Source organism: Saimiri boliviensis, chromosome 13 (assembly GCF_048565385.1).
Source record: "Saimiri boliviensis isolate mSaiBol1 chromosome 13, mSaiBol1.pri, whole genome shotgun sequence".
NCBI lineage: Eukaryota > Metazoa > Chordata > Mammalia > Primates > Cebidae > Saimiri > Saimiri boliviensis.
The window spans coordinates 56,530,892-56,539,409 of NC_133461.1; the positions used below are offsets into that span (position 1 = coordinate 56,530,892).

At 38.2% G+C, this 8,518-nt stretch overlaps 1 pseudogene; it reads left to right on the plus strand.

Annotated features, from left to right (window-relative positions):
- The first annotated feature begins 386 nt into the window (after nt 1-386).
- On the plus strand, nt 387-485 carry LOC120361715 (U6 spliceosomal RNA; annotated as a pseudogene).
- The last annotated feature ends 8,033 nt before the right edge of the window (nt 486-8,518 follow it).

Below are 8,518 nucleotides of genomic sequence, written 5' to 3' on the forward strand. Positions count from 1 at the left end.
GCTAGATTTTCTGGGCTATCAAAACACACAATATGGTTTTATTACTATACTAGTAGAATAAATGTATTTACAATGGAATAGAATAGAGCAGGAATAAATATAGTTACTCATAATTCATCCTTGATAATGAAAGTATCATAATGAATCATGAAGACAAGCTTATTTAATAGATGGTGTTAACAGAATTGTTTAGCTATTTGAAAAAGTACAATAGATTCTTACCTTATTCAATACATCAAAATATATTCACTTATAATTAAAAACAAAACATGGAAAATCAAGCCATGGTGGGAGAGTGGGGGAGACAAAAGTAAATAGAAATAAAAATATATTAAGCCTTTGGAAAGTGGAAGAACTTTCTAGACATAAAATAGCAAAAGAAATGTTTGCTTTGGCAGCACATATACTATTATTGAACAATACAGAGATTGGCATGGTCCTTGTGCAAGGATGACACACAAATTAAATTGTCTTAGAAAGTAAACATTTTGGTTGTCAAAAATATATTCAAAATTTAAAAATAAATAAAAAGTTGGTAAGAATGTGCAATTAATAAGATAAAGATTAGTATCGTATTTATATTCATACAAATCAATAAGAAAAATTCTAAGAGTCAACTGATGAATAGGCACAGAATGTAAATTAATGCAAAGAAAAACAAAAACAACTAGTTGACAAACATATGGAACACATGTCCAACCTCATAATAATCAATGATATGGAAATCAATACAACAATGAGCTCAGATGTAGAGTAACACACTCAGTGCTGAGGAAAGGATAATAAAAAGGCACATAGGCCTAGTGTGCTGGTTCACACCTATAATCTCAGTACTTTGGGACTCTGAGGCCGGTGGATCACCTGAGCTCAGGAGTTTGAGACCAGCTTGGCCAAGGTGGTGAAACCCGGTCTCTACTGAAAATACAAAAAATAGCTGGGCATGGTGGTGTCCGCCTGTAGTCCCAGCTACTCAGGAGGCTGAGGCACGAGAATCACTTGAACGGGGGAGATGGAGGTAGCAGTGAGTCAAGATTATGCCACTGTACTCCAGCCTGGACAACAGAGTGAGACTCCGTCTCAAAAATAAATAAATAAAAATTAAAAAAAAAATAAAAAGGCATGCAACTATTAATAGTGGGAGCATAAGTTTGTATTACCAAACTAAAAATAAAAACAAAAAAGAAAACAAAAAAAAACTTCCTTCCTTTCAGCTGGAACCACCATCTTCCAGTAATTCACCAAAATGACAAAACACAAAGGAAAGAGGAGAGGCACCCAATATATGTTCTCTAGGCATTTCAGAAAACATGGAGTTGTTCTTTTGGCCACGTATATGCAAATCTATAAGAAAGGTGATATTGTAGACATCAAGGGAATGGGTACTGTTCAAAAAGGAATGCCCCACAAGTTTTACCATGGCAAAACTGGACGAGTCTACAATGGAAGAGTACCCGTTGTTGTAAACAAACAAGTTAAGGGCAAGATTCTTGCCAAGAGAATTAACATGCCTATTAAGCACATTAAGCACTCGAAGAGCCGAGATTGCTTCCTGAAACGTGTGAAGGAAAATGATCAGAAAAAGAAAGAAGCCAAAGAGAAAGGTACCTGGGTTCAAGTGAAGCGCCAGCCTGCTCCACCCAGCGAAGCGCACTTTGTGAGAACCAATGGGAAGAAGCCCGAGCTGCTGGACCCTATTCCCTATGAATTCATGGCATAATAGATTTAAAAAAAATAAAAGACTTCTGGACTGTAAAAATGTTTCTCTTCATTGAGTATAAGTGTGCTGCCTCTCCCCCAAATTAATATTTAAATCAAATTTTAATTGTGTCCTAACTCATTATGTAATTTTACTCTTCAAATTTAACGTATTTCTTGCTGAAAGATATGAGGTAGTTTATTGTGTAACAAATTACTCAATTGCTTAGAAAAATGGCCAGGTATTATGTATGAAATATTTGTACTGGTTTGAAGATAGTCCTTCCAAATCATCAATGAAGAAATAAAATAATTTACAAAAAACCCCCAACTTTATGTACAAAGATCTTTACATAAATAATGCTATGTAGTAGCATGTTTACATAAATAATGTTTACATAATTTATAGCATTATTTATAGATGAACAGAGTATGGTAAATTTCTAGAATGGAATATTATGCAGGTTTTAAAAGTTACAATTATAGTAAATATAAGACTATGCTGTAAAAAAAAGCATACAATAATTATACATATAGCATATAAAATGAACAAGCAATTGCAGAGGGAGAAAAAAGATTAAAAGGGAAACTCCAAAAACATCAACAGTGATGGTAATTGGGTGGTGGGAATATGGGTGATTTTTGTTCTCTGCTTACTTTTCCATATTTTCCAAAATTTTAAAAATAAGCATGTACTATTTTTATAATGAAAAGAAAAATATGATTATTGCTTTTAAAAGTCCTAGCCTATGCCCTAGGGAATGTATGAAGCAGAAATGACAGGAACACATAAATAAAAACAAATGTATAAATTCAACTAGCAGAGTATTTACACTGTCTGCAAATAAAAAGAGGTACAGTGTATGTGTTATCATGGCTATTAAGAAAGAACACAGATAGTGTAAGGGTAATATTTATATAAAAATGGGTGGGCATAAGCAATCAGTGTCTCTCTTCCAGTTACAGAGATTTTAGGGAGAAGGTTATATTTAAGGAGGTATTTGAATAATAGAAAGGAGGGGGAAACAATGAACTGCCAGAAATATTTTTCTGTTTCCAAATGTTTGGTATGGAAGTCTGAAAGTTGGGACTGAGATGAGTGATAAAAGTTGCGACAAATAAAAAAGAAAAGTAGATACTGGGTAAAGAACCCATCAATGCCAAAAAAAGGCAACTCATCAGTTTAAGAGCCTTAAAGAGGAAGATGTAAGAACCTAAAAATCGATAGGACAGAAAGCACATTTGGTCTTGGAACTTAGAGGAGTGGTGTTGAGTAGGAGGGGGAATTTGGATAGGAAGCTGCTGCAAAAAAATGAGAAAGAGTATGTAACCAGCTATGTGTATTTCCTCGATCTGGGCTTCCTTCTCTTATGGCCACATACCAAGTATCTCAGGGATTCTACAAGCATAACAGCCCCCACCCTTAGAATAAATTGTAATATTAGCCATTTGCATGCTCAGGGTTGTGAGTATGGTAACAGTAGGGTTCCCAAAATGGCAATGGCATAAAGCAGGGAAGTAATTGTTTTACAAAAATCTATTTCCCTCTATTTCTTCATTCTGTTTCTAGGGTCAGTGCAAGTATTTTTGCAGTTGAATGGAATAGTAGCTTTTAAGAAATAAAAAACAGATGTTAGAGGAAGGCATTCCAGGGTGAGTCAGGAGAAGCCTTAAGGGTACTCTGTGCTCACAGCTTGCCCTACAGTTTTCCTTGCTGTAATCTTGATAGATGTCTGCATCCCCAACTCTGCCTAGGCAGCATCCAGGCCATAGTAGATCTAAAACTGTCAAAATACATTTATTCCCATGCCTGAATGTCCTGTGGAAAGAAAAGCTTGACTGATCTCAAAAGGAGTACTCTTAGGTAAAGGAACATAGTCTCTTGATTCACTTTTCAGATCTAGAAACATATATACAGATAAATTGCTTATGAGTAAATATTTATCATATAAAACCAACCTGTTAAAGCAGAACTGAACTTAAATTTTCACAACTTCCTGTTTACTAAAGTTGTTCAGAATCAAATGAAGTTATTATGTGTGGAAAAAAAAGGTAATGCCCTTTTGGAAAGTTATATGAAACATAATAAGTATCACACTTTCTTGTAAATGTTAGCTGAAGTTTCTATAGGAACACAGCCAGATCACATTGTTAACACATTTGTGGTATGCATTTTTGAAATAACATGCAATTTATGGCACTGAATTAAAATTGATGTGTGGGCTGGGCATGGTGGCTCAGGCCTGTAATCCCAGCACTTTGGGAGGCTGAGGTCAGCAGATCACCTGAGGTCAGGAGTTTAAGACCAGCCTGACCAACACGGAGAAACCCTGTCTCTACTAAAAACACAAAATTAGGCAGGCATGATGGCATATGCCTGTAATCCCAGCTTCTTGGGAGGCTGAGGCAGGAGAATCACTTGAACTGGGGAGGCGGAGGTTGAGGTGAGCTGAGATCATGCCATTGTACTCCAGCCTGGACCACAAGGGCGAAACTCCATCTCAAAAAAATAAAATAAAATAAATTGATGTGTAATTGGTATATTTTTGAAATAGAATAAACATTATTATCTTCTAACTTGAAGAAATAAAAAATAGGTAGAATGTATTTATATGAGAATATGATTTTATAATAACTTAAAACACATGAAAGCATTCTTTGTTTGAAAATCTTCCACTGAAGTTAAGACATTAACATGAGTTTATCTGTCATTCCTTTACCAGGGATCTATTGTGAGCATCTTCCTTTTATAGTGGGTGATATAAAGAAGTATAAAAGGCATTCCCAACATCTCTCTCTATATATATTTACTTATGATTAATTCTTTTCTGAAATTCAACTATTTTGTGTATTGCTGTAAAACTATGCCAAAACCTAGTGACTCAAAGCATCAACCATTTTATTATTTGCTCATGATTCTGCGGTATGGGCAGAGAACTTGGAGGGATCAGCTTGTTTCTTATTCTATGTGCCATCAAAGCTTGGGGGCTGCTGGAATGGGCTTGGGTCTCTGTTCTCAAGGTCTGCAGGATTCCTTGGTTGTCTTCATGTAATCTGTTCATGTGGTTAGTTAGACTGGGTTTCCTTACACCATGGTGATCTCAATTTAGTCTGACTTCCCAGAACATAAAACTGTTAGCTGCCAGGACCCTCAGAACTTAGGCCTTCTACCGGGACAGTGCCACTTTTGCTGCATTGTACTGGTTTAAAGCAGGTCACTAGACCCCAGCCCGGATTGAGCATAGGAGGGAATGCCTCAAAGGTGTGAATATTGGAGACATAGTTCATTGGGGGCCATCTTTGGAGGCTAGTTAACACATGAATGTTTATTAGAGAAATTCAAACAGGATACCAAGTCTATTTCCCACCAAATGACCAAAAGCAAAGGAATGCTCAGCTTAATTGTCTTTCACTATACAGAAGTCTACACCCGAATCTTTTTGATGATTCCATGATCTCTTCCAAATATGCCTCATTCAAACTCTTTCAGCACTGCAGTCTCTTCATTAGGTTCTAGCATGACTCTTACCTACACTAAATGTTTCCAGACAGCTGACTTCCAAAATTCAGAAAAATTAAGATATAACCAATACAGTCTATGTATTTACAGAGACTTGTCAACTTTGTAAATTTTTTAATTAATTTTTTTTTCTTTTTTAGAGACAGGGTCTTGCTCTGTCACCCAGGCTGGAGTACAGTGGCTTGATCCTAGGTTACTGCAGCCTTGAACTTCTGGGGTGAAGCGATTCTCTCACCTCGGCCTCCCAAGTACCTGGGACTATAGACATGTACCACCATGCTTGGTTAATTTTCAAAATTTTTTTGTAGACACAGGAATTTCACCATGCTGCCCAGGCTGGTCTGCAACTCCTGAGCTTAAGCGATACTCCTGCCTTGGCTTCCCAAACAGCCAGTGTTGTAAGCATGAGCCACCGCACTTGACCAACTTCATAATTTTTTAATTGCCAATTAAGAACACTAAAAAAATGTACCATCTACTATTACTCTTGCTTCTTAAAGGAAATTATGTTAAATTACTTTTTAAGTAGCAGAATTTCATACTGAAGGACAGCCTTAGTTCTGGTTACTTTATGAAAACATGCTACATATCTTTGTTCTCATTTTGCTGCAAGTCATGAAAATCCCACCAAGGATTGCCACTGGTTCCTGGACCCAGTGTTTGGGAACCCCTAGTCAATTCAGTGTTACTGAACATTTTGAAGGCCTTTTTTTTTTTTTTTTAAATTATTTTTTGAGACAGAGTCTGGCTCTGTTGCCCAGGCTGGAGTGCAGTGACGCAATCTCAGCTCACTGTAATCTCTGCCTTCGAGGCTCAAGCAATCTTCCTACCTCAGCCCCCTGGGTAGGTGGGACTATAGGTGGTTAATTTTTGTATTTTTTTGGTAGAGATAGGATTTCACCATGTTGCCCAGGCTGGTCTTGAACTCTTGAGCTCTTCCTGCCTCAGCCTTCCAAAGTGCTGACATTACAGGTGTGAGTGAATTCACTGACCCTTCAAGGCCCTTTTCATTCAACCTGTTAAAATCATTTCACATCTTTCCCTAGGGACTGTAATCAGACTAATGATATTGCAAATTCTATTACTCCCTCTTTTACATGGAATAATTTAAATCTGTGCTAATGTAAATAATCCAATTGTTAAATATTTGTCTCTGTATTAGGATTGGATAATGTTAACATAGTCAGTAGTTATGAATGGGGGGGGGTTAGATTGTCTCTGTTCCAATCAGAGTCTGAGCAAATATTAACAACATAGTCTCTCTACACTTAATTTCGCCATCTGTGGCGTAGTTTTAAGAGATTATGCAGAAAGTGTATGGAGTAGCACCTAGCATACACATGGTAAGCACTCAGTATGTTTGTTATATTATTATTTGAGATGGAGCCTCACTCTGTCACCCAGGCTGGAATGCAGTGGCTTGATCTTGGCTCACTGCAACTTCTGCTGTCCTGGTTCAAGCAATTCTCCTGTCTCAGCCTCCTGAGTAGCTGGAATTATAGGCTCCTGCCATGGTGCCTGGCTAATTTTTGTATTTTTTATAGAGACGGGATTTCACCATCTTGGCCAGGCTGGTCTTGAACTCCTGACCTTGGGATCCACCCATTTGGGCCTCCCAAAGGGCTGGGATTACAGACGTGAGCCACTGCATGTTTGTTATATCATATTTATAAATGGAATCACTAATTTGCACTTGCATGTAGGATTTTAACATACTTTACATTTTAAGAGTGATATCAAATATCCACAATACTTTGGAAGAGATTAACCACAATTAGAAGATGGAATTTGAAGGTTGGACATGAACTGTATTTTATTTTTATTTTTTTGATATGGAGTCTGGCACTGTCTCCCAGGCTAGAGTGCAGTGGCGCCATCTTGGCTCTCTACAACCTCTGCCTCCCGAGTTCAAGCAATTCTCTTGCCTCAGCCTTTCAAGTAGCTAGGATTATAGGTACCCCCCACCATGCCTTGCTAATGGAAGGGAATTTTTAATGTCATATGATTCCAACCTATCATAAGTGAGGACCTCCTTATTTAAAAAAGTTGGCCAGGCATGGTGGCTCATGCCTGTAGTCCCAGTACTTTGGGAGGCCAAGGCGGGAGGATCACAAGGTCAGTAGTTCGAGACCAGCCTGGCCAACATGGTGAAACCCCATCTCTACTAAAAATACAAAAACTAGCTGGGTGTGGTGGCACACGCCTGTAATCCCAGCTACTCCAGAGTCTGAGGCAGGAGAATCGTTTGAACCTGGGAGGTGGAGGTTGCAGTGAGTGGAGATCGTGCCACTGCACTCCAGCCTGGGCCACAAGAATAAAACTCCGTACGGGGGAAAAAAAAAGTTAATTCAGAGTCCATGTATCTTATGGCAGAATATAACTATTGCTGTGTTACAATCATGAGGATAGCCTTGTAGGTAAGTAAGCTATATGGACCCCACATGTATTTCTAGTAGCTCTGCCAAGTTGGTTATTACTTCCACTTATATTTATCAGTGTTGCTCATGTATTGTCTTAGCTACCTGTTTCTTTTTTATGTGTGTCTAAATGGAAAGCAACATAATGTTCACCATTCTCTGAGAAACAACAAAATTCCTAATACCTAAAAATGGTAATAATAAAAAAAAGACAAGCAGGGTTTAGGAAATTTATTTTAGGACAACTGCCAGATTTATTTTAAGCCCTATGCTTAAAAATAAATCTAATTCACATGACTTAAAATGCTGGAGCCAAGAAAAGTCACTGCAAAGGCATTTAATGAAATACCTGGTTTGTCTAGTTGTCTTTGCTATGATTTTTGCATAAAGAACTTCCTATCTTGACATATACAGTGGATTTTATAGCTAAATATGTTTTGTAATAAACTGAAAACAGAAATAGACATTTTTTTCAAACAATATGATTTTCCTGGCCTGTCGTGGTGGCACATGAAACCCAGCCCTCTGGGAGGCCAAGGTGGGCGGATCACGAGGTCAGGAGATCCAGACCGTCTTGGCTAACACGGTGAAACCTCGCCTTTACTAAAAAAAAAAATACAAAAAATTAGCTGGGCGTGGTGGTGGCCTGCGCCTGTAGTCCCAGGTGCTCGGGAGGCTGAGGCAGGAGAATCGCTTCAACCCAGGAGGCGGAGGCTGCAGTAAGCCGAGATGGCACCATTGCACTCCAGCCTGGAGACAGAGCGAGACTTTGTGTTAAAAAAAAAAAAAAAATAGTGGGCGCCTGTAATCCCAGCTGCTACTTGGGAGGCTGAGGCAGAAGAATCGCTTGAACCCAGGGAGCAGAGGTTGCAGTGAGCCAAGATTG